Raw genomic sequence first — 15,392 nt, forward strand, 5'->3', positions numbered from 1 at the left:
TCCCAGGACTTAAGAGGCCTATGCAGGAGATTAAGTGTTCAAGATCATCTTGGCTGCATTCTAAGTTCAAGGCCCATCTGGGCTACATGAAACCATTTCTCAAAAGAAAACTAAAACCAGGCACTAATATTGTGAGCTATTTTAATGTGCTTGGGTTGCCACAATAGACAGGATGGCTTAAACACAGAATCATTATCTGTAGCCCTTGGGCCTGCTGACTCCATTGGCAACAAGAGCCTCTGTCTTTTTTAGCAGGTGGGCATCTTCTTGCCATATTCAGTGCTTTATGAATGTTATAAGACCTGCCTCTCCCATCCCAGTCTTGTAGGATCACCAATCCTACAGATTTGTGATGGCTCTCCTGTGGTCTTATCTGACTCCAGTGAACTCACCAGGTATTTGCTGAAGCAATTGGTGGAAATTATTTAACGTTGCAGCCATTGAAGACCTCATGACAGTAGCCACAAGTAAAAGCATGGTTTTAAAGGGTGGCTTAAGGAAGGAAGAGCCCTCACATGAGAGCTTTGGAATGAGGGTTCTAGAAAAGCTTCTGTATGCAGAATACAGTGCAAATGCCAAAAAAAAAAAAAAAAACCAAAACAACAACAACAACAACAACAACAAAAAACAAAACAAAACAAAACACTTTGAGGCCTCTGCTCTCTGTCACTGCTGTCTGAAGAGCACTTTGTAGAGGAGGACTACAATCCAGAGGTGTGTCTGTGACAGGGAAAGGGTAAGAAGCAGGCCCAGCGCAGAGCACACTCCCTCTCTTTAGCAAAATGTGGGGTCTATCTTGTTTTCAGATAGTTAAATCACGGCTGACCATTAAGCAACACAGGATCTTCAATAACTACCCAGGAAAGGAGACACTATCTAGAAAAAGTCAGTAGGCAAACCACTTAGGTATAAACAAATACAAAGATTGAAAGTAGAAGACAGAAATTGTACGGCATATCAACAAGAACCCAAGAAATGCTGATGACAGGCAGAGTCTCCAAAGCAGATGGAGGGAGGGCAGAAAAGGTTGAGCTGAGAAGCGGACAGCTCCTCAGTTGACCTGTACCCACAGGAACAGGAGTCTCAAGTGGTGAGACGTCAAGTGGTAGGGGTAGGGGAGATCAAAGATGAGAAATAAAGAAGACAGAAGCAAAAGCTGGAAGGTTTTACTTAAGCAAATGACTCATGCCGAGCAAGTTTATTAAGAAGTACAGCATCTTATATACTGTCTGTAGGGGGAGGATGGGCCGAGGTTAACAGAGAGCCGAATCAGACAGTGTTGACACAGAGAAGGCAGACTATTTTGGACACAACCGTCTTAGGACTGATAACAACAGGCCAGGGGCGAGGGGTGGATCCCCAGAAACTACAGCCCTGATTCCTTCAAGGCCATGGCTCCAGCCCCAGATTGAACAATGCTAATTCTTACCCTAGACAAGGACACAGAACTAATGTTCCCTTTGTCTTTTCATTGGGGCCTCTGAGAAAGCCTTGCACTGGTCTGGTCCCAAACAATCAACCATTTAGTAACTTTGATAATGAATGAGTCAAGTTGAGCCAATATGTGGTGGTCTTGGTCAGCACAGGCAGCCGGCTAAACCCCACAGTCTAGGCTGGATTCACTTTCTGTCCTAACACCATAGGACAGTCTTCAGGATTAATAGTGGGTAAGATCCTGGAGCAAGTTTTAGTGAACCTTCAAGAACTGGAGTTATTCAAAGCAGGCTGGGTGCCCACAACTGAGCCAAATTAGAATCAGTAACAACAAAACTGTAACTCTTCTTTTTAATGTTTTTCTTTAAGTTGTGATTAGTGTATTAAGAACAGAATATTGAATATACCCAGAAGATGCTCCAGCACACAACAAGAAAATTTGCTCAACCATGTTCATAGCAGCCTTATTCATAATAAGTAGAAGAATGGATAAAGAAACCGTGGTACATATACACTATGGAATACTACTCAGCTATTAAAAACAAGGAATTCCCAAAATTTGTAGACAAATGGGTTGAGCTAGAAATGATCATAATGAGTGAGTTAACCCAGAAACAGAAAGACTCAAATGGTATATACTCACTTATATCTGCATATTAGCCCAAGGGGCATGTCCCACGAAAGCCTTCCCTTACCAGGAAACTGGGACAGAGGGGTGACATCCTATTGGGACTCTAGATGAGAGAAGCATGGGAGAATAGCAAAGTAGAAGGATCCAGAGGGTCCTAGAAACCTACAAGTAGAACATTTTGGTAGGCAGATTTGGGTCCAGGGGTCCCGCTCAAACTAAGGCACCAGCCAAGGACAATACAGGCGGTAAACTTTAAACCCCTACCCAGATCTAGCCAATGGGCAGAACATTCTCCACAGTTGAGTGGAGAGTGGGGTATGACTTTCACAGGTACTCTGGTTCCTCATATTTGACCATGTCCCCTGGAGGGGGAGACCTGGTGGCACTCAGAGGAAGGATAGCAGGTTACCAAGAAGAGACTTGATACCCTATGAGCATATACAGGGGGAGGAAATCCCCCTCAGGAACAGTCATTGGGGAGGGGAGTAAGGGGAAAATGGGAGGGAGGGAAGAATGGGAGGATACAAGGGATGGGATAACCATTGAGATGTAACAAGAATAAATTAATAAAAAATTAAAAAAGAAAACAACTCAGTTTAAACAAATATATTTAAATTTTGACTTCGTTTTATTACTGTATCTATAGATTAGCATATTGCTCAGCCTCAGCAGAGAATAGTCTGTAATTAACAGAGACCGATAACTGGACAATATACACAGAGTGGGAGACTTTGGAGTAGTCAGCCTTACCTGGGCGTCTTTATCATAATCTTCTCCTCCAGGCTCAGGGACCTATGTGTCAGAAGAGGCAGCAATATTGGAAAAAGGCAGGCTTCTCCACTTCTCTGTGCTAGCAGGTGGGGAGAGGTGAGAGGAGTTGGGACACACTGAGAAGGATGGAAACAAAGTCACAGTGTGTCTAAACCTTAGGCTACATCCACAGCAATGTTACAAGGGAAGTGTAAACGGCACCTACCAGTTTCCCAAAGAAGTATCTCCACTCAGTCGTCCAACCTTCTCTAAGACACCTAAAGGAATTCACAGACTCCACCGAGGGAGTGAACTGTAGGTCACTGTCTTTGGGCTTCTTCTGTTTGCGTGCACGCACGTGGCACGTGCACACACTCACAGCACTGTGGAGACATACCACCTGCAGGAAGACGATTTTCTCCTGGTGAAGTTCCTAAGATTCAAAACACTGTGTGGTCATTCAGACTGTTAATATCCATCATTCTCAATCTCCCCCATATTTTTGTACCCCTCAGTGACTACGGATAATAACTGCATTTAAATCAATGTAGACCTTTACATTTTGATAACGTATCAGAATAGCATTTCAAGGCAGGTTGCCAGATTGCTATTTTCATTCATTTAATTTTTTTTTCAATCTGATGAGTGAAGAAGTTTTGCTACTTGGTTTGACGTTACATTTCCTTGACCAGTTTTGACTGATAGCCTAGGCATATTTCCCCATTTGTGAGACCGCTGCCTGCATTTATTGCTGGTTTTCTTGTTGGAGACATATGCTAAAGGTTCCAGGCCTTTGCTAAGCTTAATGTAATATATAATCCTAATTTTTTCTTTTAACTCCTTTAGATTTGAATGTGTGTAAGTGCAGGGTGAGTGTCTCGTCTTCATTCAGTCAAACGTCTCAGTTTGTTGTGTTTGGAGCCGTGTCTCCTCTCACACCCTTCTGTTGAAGTGTAACTAGCCAGTCCCCTCTCTATGTAATCCTTACGCCCCTGCACCGATGCTGTGCAAGGAATGGGAGTTGGAACTCACTCCCCTGCTTTTCCTCATATGCTCTGGCAATCCCATCGCCCATCTCTGGCTGTTCACAAAATGGCTCAGCCCTGCTCTCACTCTTCCAGCACACCTGCATGTGCTCTCAGCCCTCCAACCTGTCTAGTTTTCTAACTTTGACATCACTATTTTTTTTTCTGTGAGAAAACACGCATGGTATAAAACTGGCTTTCTTAACAAGAATTAACACTTCAGAGGCGTGAAGTCCATTTACAGAAGTGTGATTGACACCAGCCACTGCCAAGCCACTGCCTCCGCTACTGTGTGATGAGGGAATGCACCTGACAGACACTTTCATTATATTTTGTTTAAAAAGAAGTGTTTTTATTTTTTGCTCTGAATCCGCCTCGTGAAACTTTGAGGTTTCTTTTAAAGCTCTTCCCAGAAAGCATCTTAAAGAATCTGTTTGGGACTAAACTATTGGGGTGAATTTATTTTTCCAAAAGTTTTGCTGTCCCCAATCTAGAACATTCCTTCTGAAAGGGAGAACTCAGTACAGGGGCAATGTGATCGGTGATGAAGGGAGACCTCCTGACAAGCCAAAGGTATCAACTGCTGACAAAGCCACCAGAATCTCCAAAGTGCTGCACAGACCCTCCCTCTCCGCCTACCACAGAAACCAGCCCTGCTGACACTTGACCTTGGATGTCCACCATCCAGGGACACTAGGTGCAAATGCCCATTCTGTCACAGTCATCACAGAAGACTGGCACGGATCTGGCTTCTTTGGTGACAGAGGCCAATGACTCCCTCTGCTTAGATGGAAGACACGGACACATTTCAACATGGTTTATAGCCTCCACCGTGCCTCCCTTTCCTTCTTGAATGCCAGTTATCTTGGATCCCTGTTCCTGTCTCCCAGATCCCCGCAGGAATGCCTGAGCGGCAGACACCATTGACTTAGCAAGATGGAACGCTCCCCCTTGGACAGAGGAGCCAAGCCACCTCTCTCGGCTCTCAGTTTGGAACCTGTATTAGCTGCTTTCCTGTCGTGATAAGATACCCCAATAAAAACAAGCTGGTAAAGACAAGGTTTGTTTATTCTGCTTATAGTTCCAGAAGAGGAGTCCCTTGCAGCAAGGAGCACTTGGAAGCACACAGAGGAAGCCCAGTGGCAGGAGTGTGACCTGGCTGGTCGCATTGATTCTGCACACACAGGGAGCAAAAAGAACAGGAAGTGGGGGCAGGTTATGAACCCTCAAAGCCCACACCTAAGTTTACAAATATGTTAATCTATGGAGGATGTTTCTCCTCCAAACCAGTACAGTATCTACAAACTGAATGATGCAGTAAGAGTTACATACTCTTCCTGAGAAGGGCAAGAGCCTGCCAAAGAAAATGGATGTCTCTGTCCAGGTTGAAAAAACATATCAAAGCATTCACACACCCGTATATAGAGACAAGAATGTTCAATCTATCTTAACCAACCTGAAAATGTTTCTCACATACCCAAAAAGTGTTTATCTATATTAATTGGTGCTGCTTGTCTCTTTAGAGTCTCACACAGGATGTGTGTGTGTACCTTTGAGCCTGCATGTCCCTTATGGTCTATTTCCCGCCTTTTTGTGCATTTTCTAAACAACATTTAGTCATCAAGGTGATTTGAGAGTAGCAGTGGATATTAAACGTACCCCTCCTACTTCTCCTGGCCTCAGCATTTAGATGGGAGTTTTGAGCATAAAAAAAATCGTATAGTAATTTTTGTGCAATTTCTTTGAGATTCTTTCCTATAAGAGATACACTTAATCTTTAATCAAAAAGCATTCTAGGTTGAAACAAAGAGGAGCTGAAATAAAAATAAAAACACTCCACGTGCCACTGAGCATCTGGACTTCAGGAGAGATGGCTTACAGGACCGATGGGGCACCGGGGATGGCTGAGAGGGAATCGTGCTGCGAGGTGGCTGCTGTGACAAAGCGAACAAATAACCTTCAATAAATCAACCCCAAGAAATGTGCACAGAGAGTCAAACCAATAAATCAAACCCCAGGATGCAGGGAAGAAATCCCAGCCCATCCTTCTCCTCCAAGGCTCTAGGGACAGCTCCTGACCAGGGCAGTTGGAACAAGGACAGTAACCACAGGCTTGTATGACACAAAAGGTCATCCTGTATTTTGGTCACCTGGGGCTGCTAGGCCTGCAGCGGTGTGTCTTGAAGAATGACAAACACCAGGCATGCTGGAGGATGTTGGCCCTTTGTAAATCCTGTTCCTGCTCTCCCTGCCTTGAAGGGTCCTGCACTCCACTTCTCATGTGGGTGGCATGAGACTTGAAGCATGTCTGTTTCCAGGCCATGTCCATCCATTGCCTGTCTCTGGCTGCATGTGCTAAAACCACTCATTCCTCTGTGTCACCTGCTACTGAGTAGATAATTATTGGAGCTGCCATTGCTGTAGCCATCATCACCACTGTCACCATCAGAGCCATGGTCACCATCATCATTATCACCACCAGTACCATCACTATCACTGCTATCATCCTCACCATCGCCATTATTAACAGTGCCAGGTCTTAGGTTACCACAACCACCACCACCACCAGCAGCAGTAGCACCACCACCATCACCAGCAGCACCAGAGGCACCAGCAGCAGCAACACCACTACCAGCAGCACCACTGGCAGCAGCAGCAGCACCACTGGCAGCAGCAGCAGCAACAGCAGCAGCAGCAACAGCAGCAACAGCAGCAGTAGCACCAGCAGCAGCACTGGCAGTGGCAGCAGTGGCAGCAGCACCAGAGGCACCAGCAGCAGCAACACCACCACTAGCAGTACCACTAGCAGCAGCAGCAACAACAACAGCAGCAGCAGCAGCAGCAACAGCAGCTGCAACAACAGCAGCAGCAGCAGCAGCAGCAATACCAGCACTAGCACCACCACCAGCACCACCAGCAGAAGCACCAGCAGCACCAGAAGCAGCAGCAGCACCAGAAGCAGCAGCAGCAGCAGCACCACCACCGCCGCCAGCACTACCACCAGCAGCAGCCACAGTAGCACTACATGGTCACTGTCATCACTATGTCATCACTGTCACCGTCACCACCATCATCATCACTACCCTCCACACCATCGCTCTTGCGACTATCACCACCATTATTATGAACATCCTCCTCACCACCCTCACCTCCGTGGGAACCATGCTCACCCTCATTGCCTTTATTGTTCTCATCACTAAGCCTCCTGTTGCTTGATCTTAGCTGTGTGACATGCCACTTGAAAATTAAACCTCACAGCTCAACAACTAGAGCGTACGGTGCACGCTTTCATTGTTTCCAACCCAAAGAGGAGCGCACTGGTCCTAAAAAGCGAAGCTTCTCTCTCAGGTCAGAGGAGGGTTTTAGCTTCACACCTCTACAGTGTGAAGAAAGAACTTGCCTTTCTCACAGAGGGCGCGAGAACACGACTTATCTTGGAGAAGCTCGGCTCACCTACGCCAAGCTTTCATAGAAGGTTCCAAGACCAAGAGGACATTGTGACCCCAGAGCCAGCTGCTGAGAGTTCAAGGAAATGCTGACTGGCAGGCTTGACACAGCCCAGGGTTGCCCAGTTGGGGTTCCACAGACCAGGGCTCCTGAGCTGAGAGCTGGCTGCACTGGAGAGGTTCTGCCCCACCCTCCCACCTCTGCCTCTGCAGACAGCTCTGCAGCAGGCCTTGGCATGGGCTTCCCAGAGCAGATGCTCCTCAGGAATGACTTCCTGTTGTCCTGCTCTCGTGAGCAACACTCAGTTTGGTGCCAGTTAATTCTCTTTAGGAAACAAAGGGGACCAAAGCCGAGATCTACAGACAGCAAGAGGCTGGAGGGTGCAACTTCTCACTGGAACTGGAATCAAACATGAGCTTGAAGTGGGTCTAAGTGTGCCCTCACACTGCTGGGAGAGTCACCTTTACCTGTCTGCCCTGAAGGACACCAATAGTCACCTTGCACTGTGCAGTTCTCTTTGCAGTTACCCAGAATCACTTTCCAGTGTGAGAGGACTTACTGCTGGCCAAATGCATTGAAAATTCCTGTCCTTTAGGGGCCTTGCATTTCCCGGGACTGAGGCAGGGGTAATAGAGATCTGCCTTTCTTATGGGTTCACGACAAAGGCAGAAGTACCGCATAACCACTGGTGGCCATGTGATGGAAAAGTGTCCACATGGGGCTGGAGACACACCTCCATGGACAGAGTACTTATTGTCTGTGAAAGCATAAAGACCTAAGTTGGGATTTTTAGTGCCTATGTAACAAACCCGGCTTGGTGACATGTGCCTTCATGTCCCCATACCGAGGAGGACGAGGCAGGTGGAGGCCAGTGGAGTTTTTTGGTCTCTAGGTAAAACTGAAAACCTTTGCATAAAAAAAAAAATCAATGTGAACAGCAATTGAGGAAGACACCTAGGGTTGATCGTTGACCTCCATGTGCACGCGCACACACTTGCCTGAACACGCACGTGCATGCGCACCTGCAGAGAGAGAAAGAAAGGTCTACGTCTGTGGTATAGTTCATAATATGCCAGTATCAGATATTGGCTTGCTCTTGTAATTGATTAAGAAATCACCGTTCAGGGAAGCTGGATGAGCACGGCAGGGTCTCTAACTCCTAATGCATCTTCCTGTGATCACGCATGAGCTACCAGGAGCCGAGGAACCTTTCCTTGCAGACCGCACACGTGCCAGGGATGAGTGTGCCTTAGATGGATATGAGAGGAAGGTGGAACTGGCCATACAGAAAGCAGAGACTATCAGGGAAGGCCAGTGGCCTCTGCACAGAAGTGGCCCTGTTTGAACACACCCCAACTCCCCTGCCCCCAGCCCCGACTGCTTCATTGCTGGGCCATTTGCTCCAGTGGCCAGCAAGGAGCTATGGACCCCATGTTGACCACCTGCCAGACCTGGGGACAGGGACGGAAGGGCACCTGTGAGGTGGTTCCCCTGGACTGAACCCACAGGCTCCAAAAACAGTTGAAGCCTTTTCTTTTTTAGATAGAGCGTCACGTAGCTCAGGTTAGCTATGTAGCTGAGGCTGTCCCCTAATCCCCTTTCCAGCTCCCAAGTGCTGAATATACAGGTGTGTCCACTGTGGATAGGAAAACATGTGTGGTATCTTTTAAAAATGAATTTTTTAAAATTAATTTCATGTATGGGTCAGAGAAAAAGAAACACTGGATACTCTGAAGTGGGAGTTGGTTAGAGGCAGCTGTGACCTTCCTGACTCAGGTGCTGGGAATCAGGCTCAGGTCCTGTTTGCTGCATTTGACTATATTATTGTTAACTACTAGTTAGGCCACCAGCTCTGCAGGTTGCTGACAAGGTTGAGCACCAGGAGTGTGCCTCTCAGCCCCTCCACAGAACGAGGGAATGCATTAGCTCAGGGTTAGGGCAGCTGCTCATCCTGGCTCATCCTCTGCTCTGAATTCTTTGGAAAGTTTGGTGTTGAATTCAGAAATTTAAATTGCTTCTTTAAAAGAGAAAACAGCTGTCCCTGCCCAATCCCTCCTTCATACGAATATTAATACATAACCCCCAAGCACTTTTCTTTTTTAGCATAAAATTGTTTCTTTAAACATTTAAAGCAGATCACAGGGGTCTGGAACCGGGAAGAGTCTCCCGTTGGCTCCTTGTGGTGATTTTATAATGGAAGCATTGTCTTCCTCACACTCCATCCCAGCATCTCCAGGGTGGCCCTGGATTGATGCTGCTGTCAGTTATGCCCCTACAGTGACAGCTCTCTGCAAACACGGGCTCCTCTCATAAATAAAATCTAATAATTTTGTGACCCTTCTATCCTCCTGTTGTCAGGAGAGACGGGGGCACCTCAGTTTTGAAACGTCTCAAGAAAACAGAGTCCTCAGCAAACAACGAAGGCCTCACCCTTGCCTCATTTCTCCTGATACCTATTGTTCATGACAGCTGGGATTGCTCAGGACACATGACGCTAATGCAGGGGTGACCCTATGCCATTACACAGGCCAGGAAAGACAGCTAAATTGCCCGTGGGCAAGGTCACCTCAACGCAGTGTGGCTGTAGTTGTCCTGCCCTAAGGGTACTGGAAAAGTCAAAGAAACCTGGGAGGGAAGCTGTCCTTGGCTAGGTCACTTCTCTCAAGGTGCCAGAATGGCTTTTTCTGCCACTGAAGCCATGATCTACAGCCATCACGGGGAGCCTGGTTGAGACAGCTGCTCTTGGGCCCATTTCTGGGGCCTTGGTGAGGATCACTGGTTCCAAACTTAACTGCCCGCTGCTGCTCCTACCCTGAAGAGAGGCATCCCAGAGAGTGGGTCAGGAGCTGAACCTTGTGTCCTAGCCACCAGCTAGAGACCTCGTCTATGTGGAACTCAAGGGCTCCTGCCTCTGCCACAAGTCTGCGGCTCCCATTCCTCTGCACAAGATGTCAAGGGTCACAGCTACCCTAGGTATCTCAGCTGGAATATCATAGTTATCACTTCCATCCAGTGGTGGATGTGAACATGGATTTGTCTAAACAGCTGCCACAAGGGGCTTGGGTCCACCTCGCCTCAGTCTCCCTTGCTCAGTCGCCTGCCCTGTTCCCCACGGTCAGCTCCTCTCTGCTTGCCTACAGTTCTGTCTGCTCTGGCTCTCAGCATCCTCTCCTGACACCTGTCCTGGGCTGATGCATGGCTCTGAGAAGCTCTTCGCACCTGGACCATCTCCGCTCTTGAGAGTCTCTGTTGTAGCTACCATGAGGACTAAAGCAGGGGAAAGGTTGAGGATGAGGGTTTGTCACTCAAGCATAACAGCCTCAGTTCAGGTCTCCTTAACCCACACGAAATCTGGGTGTGGCAGTGTGTGTGTGCCTGTATCCTGTGGGACAGAGATAGGAGGAACCCATAGGCTTGCTGAGCAGCCAACCTAGCCAAGACAGGGAGCTCCGGGCTAGTGGGAGACTCCGACTCATAGAATAAGGTGGAGAGACAATTAAGGAAGACACTCAACATCAACCTCTGGCCTTCACAAATGCAAACAAGAGTGAAGTGTGCTGAGTGAGGCCGCTGGCACAGCTCACAGCAGAGGCTCACACCATCCCATTTTTATTGCTGTGAATATGGGTAAGAGGAATTCACAGCAAAAGGAAACCAAGGAAGGTGACAGACATGAGCATTGGGTTATACAACTGGCCCTCAAATATGGAGAGGGAACACAAGGCTGAGAAAGGAAGAAGGTCTAGTCCAAAGACATGTCCAACCTACGGCCCATGTGCTTCATGAAGCCCAGGGCATCTGTGAATGGACCCAAAACAAGGTCTGAAACTTAAAATATCAGACTTTGTTGATGACTGCTTTTGTAATTCACTTGCACGTTTCTAGAGTGTGAACATTGGCGATGACCAACTGATGTATGCTTTTGTAACCTGTGAACCCATATGGGACGTTCTTGTCTCTAATACGTGACCCAAGATAGTTCTTCCCAAAAGGTTTGCCATTGCTGGTTGAATGGAGCTGCCCAAGATCCCTCCTTGGAAGCCAAAGGAAAGAGAGAGAGAGATGGCAGGAGGGGAGCTAGGGAGCAGATCCTTCCTGTGTCCAAAGCACAAAGTTCCTACTGGAATGGGGATGAGTCCGGAGCCCATGAAGATCCAGAGGGTCGGAAGAAGGCTGAGAACCACAGATGCTCCATCGCAGGAGTGTGAGGCTCAGAGCAAGCCCAGCTCCACTTCTTCTCACCTTATATGGTGCCCAAGTACAGAAGCCAGGCTGCAGGAGGGACCCAGAAAACAGCTTGACCTCTCCCCTCCAGTGAAGAATGTGAGTGAATAGTTTGCCTGCATCTCTGCCCTCCACAGCATCGCTTTCCCACCAGAGCCACCAACATCTTTGGGCCCATGCGATTTAAGAGGCTGTCTTTGGATAGACATCTGCACCTGTGGTATTCACATATGGTGTGAGCCTCAGGTGCTGTGTCAAAATTGCATGTCTGATGCTGGTGCTGGGCTCCCATCCATCTTTCCAATGGAAGAGAGCATCTCATCTCACAGGTGTACAGGCCAGGCTACCTTTATTCTCCCAACACCTCCTTGCTACCCACTTTCCCTCCACATGAGGCAGGGGCAAGTCTAAGGACTGCTTTTGGAACCACCAGGTATGGATGCTGGGGAGGTCCAGCATGGGGTTGGGGCAGGAAGCCCTGTGAGGCACACAGAGTACTGAGGAGCTCAGGACAGACACGCCAGAACACTTATAAGCAGAGGAGAGAGATAGATGTTACAGTGGCTGTCTTCGCCTCAGTGTTCCTCCCCCGGTTCCAGCTAAGCAGATATAATCGCTGCCCCTCGTACTGACATTATCCCACAATATGGCTCTAGAAGGCCACTTGAGCCACTGAGCCCTGCTGGGAACCAAGGTCCCTGCTCTAACTCATCTTTCGGGGAGCTCAGAGCTGGATAGGGGGCAAGGGCATGTGGGAAACACAGCCAGGTGGGTCCCCACAGTCTTCAAACTGTCCCAGCAATAACTCACCATGGCCGGGCCCAGGAAAGTTGCCAAGAACATCTATAAATCAGGAGCATTAACCAGACCACAGTCTTCCCTCCCTCCTCTCCTCGCACACCCACTCCTCCCTCCCTTCTTCCCACCCACCCTTCCATTCAGAAAAGGGCAGGCTCCCAGGGATATCAGCTAAACAGGGCAATCAAGTTGCAATAAGACTAGACACTTCCCCTTCACATTGCTCCATGAAGCAACCAGGTACGAGGGTCTCAAAAGCAGGCAAAAGCATCAGAAACAGCCTCCGCCCACTCTGTTGGGAGTGCCACGAACACACCAAGCTGTGCAACTATAACATATATGCAAAGGTCCCAGGTTAGACCCTGATTGTCTCTGTGAGATCCCACCAATCTAGTTTTGCTGATTCTGTGGGTTTTTCTTGTGGTGTCCCGATCTTTCTGGCTCCCACAGTCCTCCCTCCCTCTTCTGCAGGATTCCTGAGCTCTGCCTAATGATCAGCATTAGTCTGCATCTGTTTCCATCAGTTGCTGGATGGAGCCTCTCTGGTGGTGATTATGCTAGGCTCCTAAGAGTAAAGCAAAAAAAAATCTTTTTAGGATATTTGTCAGTTGTGTTTGGACTGGACAAATGCTGACAGGATAAATTGTAGGTCAAATGTTTTATGGCTGGGTTGGCATGCCAATCCCTTCTTTGACTCTTGCCTGGTTATAAGAGATGGCCAGTCCAGGCTCCATATCCCTCACGACTAGAAGTCTTACCTAAGGTCAGCCTAATAGATTCCTGGGAGTTTCCGTTGCACTAGGTTCCTACCTTGCTCTTGAGTTGCCATACGCCCTGCCCCCCCCTCCGCCCCACCATTCCAATTGTCTCCCCTAATACTCTCTCCCTTCCTCCTCCCCCTACCTAATCCCTCCTGTTCCCATCTCCACCTCCCCCGCCACCCGGTCCACCCACAATATCTATTCGTTTCCCCCTTCCCAGGGAGAGCCATGCATCCATCCTTGAGCCCTCCTTGTTACATGGCCTCCCTGGGTCTGTTGATTGTAACATGATTATCTTTCTTTCACTTTACAGTTAATATCCACTTATAAGTGAGTACATGCAAGGCTTGTCTTTCTAGGTCTGGGTTACCTCACTCAGGATGATTTTTTTTCCTAGTTCCATCAAGTTGTCTGCAAATTCCATAATGTCATTATGTTTAATAGCCAAGTAATGTTCCATTGTGTAAATGTACCACAGTTTCCTTATCCGTTATAAGGTTGAGGGGCATCTAGGTTGTTTCCAGTTTCTGACTGTTACTAATAAAGCTGCTGTGAACATAGTCAAGCAAGTTTCTTCGTTGTTGGATGGAGTGTCTTTTGGGTATATGCTCAGGAGTGGTATAGCTGGATTTTGAGGTAGACCAACTCCCAATTATTTGAGAAATCACCAGATTGATTTCCAAAATATTTGGACAAGTCTGCACTCCCACCAGCAATAGAAGCGTGTTCCCCTTTCTCCACATCATCTCCAATGTGAGCTGTTGCTTGTATTTTTGTTCTTAGCCATTCTTATGGGTGTAATATAGAACCTCAGAGTCATTTTGATTTTCATATCCCTGATGGCTAAGGATGTTGAATATTACTTCACATAATCTTAGCCATTTGAGATTCCTTTGCTGAGAATTCCCTATTTCGATCTGTACCCCGTTATTATTTAGTTTGATGATGTCTAGTTTCTTGAATTCTTTATATATTTTGGAAATTAGCCCTCTATCAGACATGGAGTTTGTGAAAGTCTTTTCCCATTCCGTAGGCTGCTGCTTTGTCCTATTGACAATGTCCTTTGCTATACAGAAATTTCTCCGTTTCATGAGGTCCCATTTATAAAATGTCGATCACAGTACCTACAAGATTGGTGTTATCTTTGGGAAGTTGTCTCCTGTGCCTGGGTGTTCAGGGTTATTTCTCATTTTCTCTTCTATAAGGTTCAGTGTATCTGATTTTATATTGAGGTCTTTGTTCGACTTGGACTTGAGTTTTGTGCAGGATGATAGGTAGGGATCTATTTGCATTCTTCTACATACTGACATCCAGTTAGACCAGCACCATTTGTTGAAGATGCTTTTTTCCCCTGATAGTATATTTCTGTCTTCTTTATCAAAAATCAGGTGTCCATTGGCATGTAAATTTATGTCTGGGTCTTCAATTCGATTCCATTGGTCAACTTGTCTGTTTTTATGCCAATACATTGCAGTTTTTATTGATATTGCTCAGTAGTACAGCTTGATATAAGGATGGTGATAACTCCAGACGTTTTTATTATATAGAATTGTTTTAGCTATCCAGAGTTGTTTTGTTTTTCCAAGTGAAGCTGAGTATTATTCTTTCAAAGTCTCTAAAGAATTGTATTAGAGCCAGGAAGTGGTGGTACACACATTTACTCCTAGCACTCAGCGGGGCGGAGACAGATCTCTGTGAGTTTGAGGCTGGCCTGGTCTTCAGAGTGAGTCCAGGACAGCCAAGGTTACAGAGAGAAACTGTGGGAAAGATTAAGCTTTGTCACAGGTGGAAGCAGTCTTGGCGGGCTTTACCCTTGGGGCACACCATGAATACCTTGTGAGAGACTGTTTGGAGCCTTCCTGGGCTTGGAATTCAGAAAGCCTACCTGGGAACCCCACCATGGCTATTGTTTTCCTAATTGACCCTCGAAGGGAGAAGGAGACCTCCCTTTGCATGTGACTGGGAAGGTGGTGGGAAGAAAAACAAGAGGTTGAGAGAAGGCGAGGAGAGAACACGGAGAGAGAGGAACAGACCGGACCAACTCGTGGGTCAGAGAGACACCTAAAGACCTATCCCGTGGAACAGAGACTGGAAGGTTCATTCTTCTGTCCCTTTAACCTTTTTTCCTTCTTGTGTATGCTAGTTGGGTTGTATAATAAAGTTTAATTGTTAATAAACAGAGCCAACAAGAAACCCTGTCTAGAAACAAACAAGCAAACATACAAAAGAATTGTGTTGGAATTTTGATGTGGATTACATTGAATCTTTAGATTGCTGAAGATGGCCAATTTCCTATGTTAATCCCACCAATCCATGAGCATG

This window comes from Acomys minous, assembly GCF_964271855.1.
Source record: "Acomys minous genome assembly, chromosome: 3".
NCBI classification, from domain to species: domain Eukaryota; kingdom Metazoa; phylum Chordata; class Mammalia; order Rodentia; family Muridae; genus Acomys; species Acomys minous.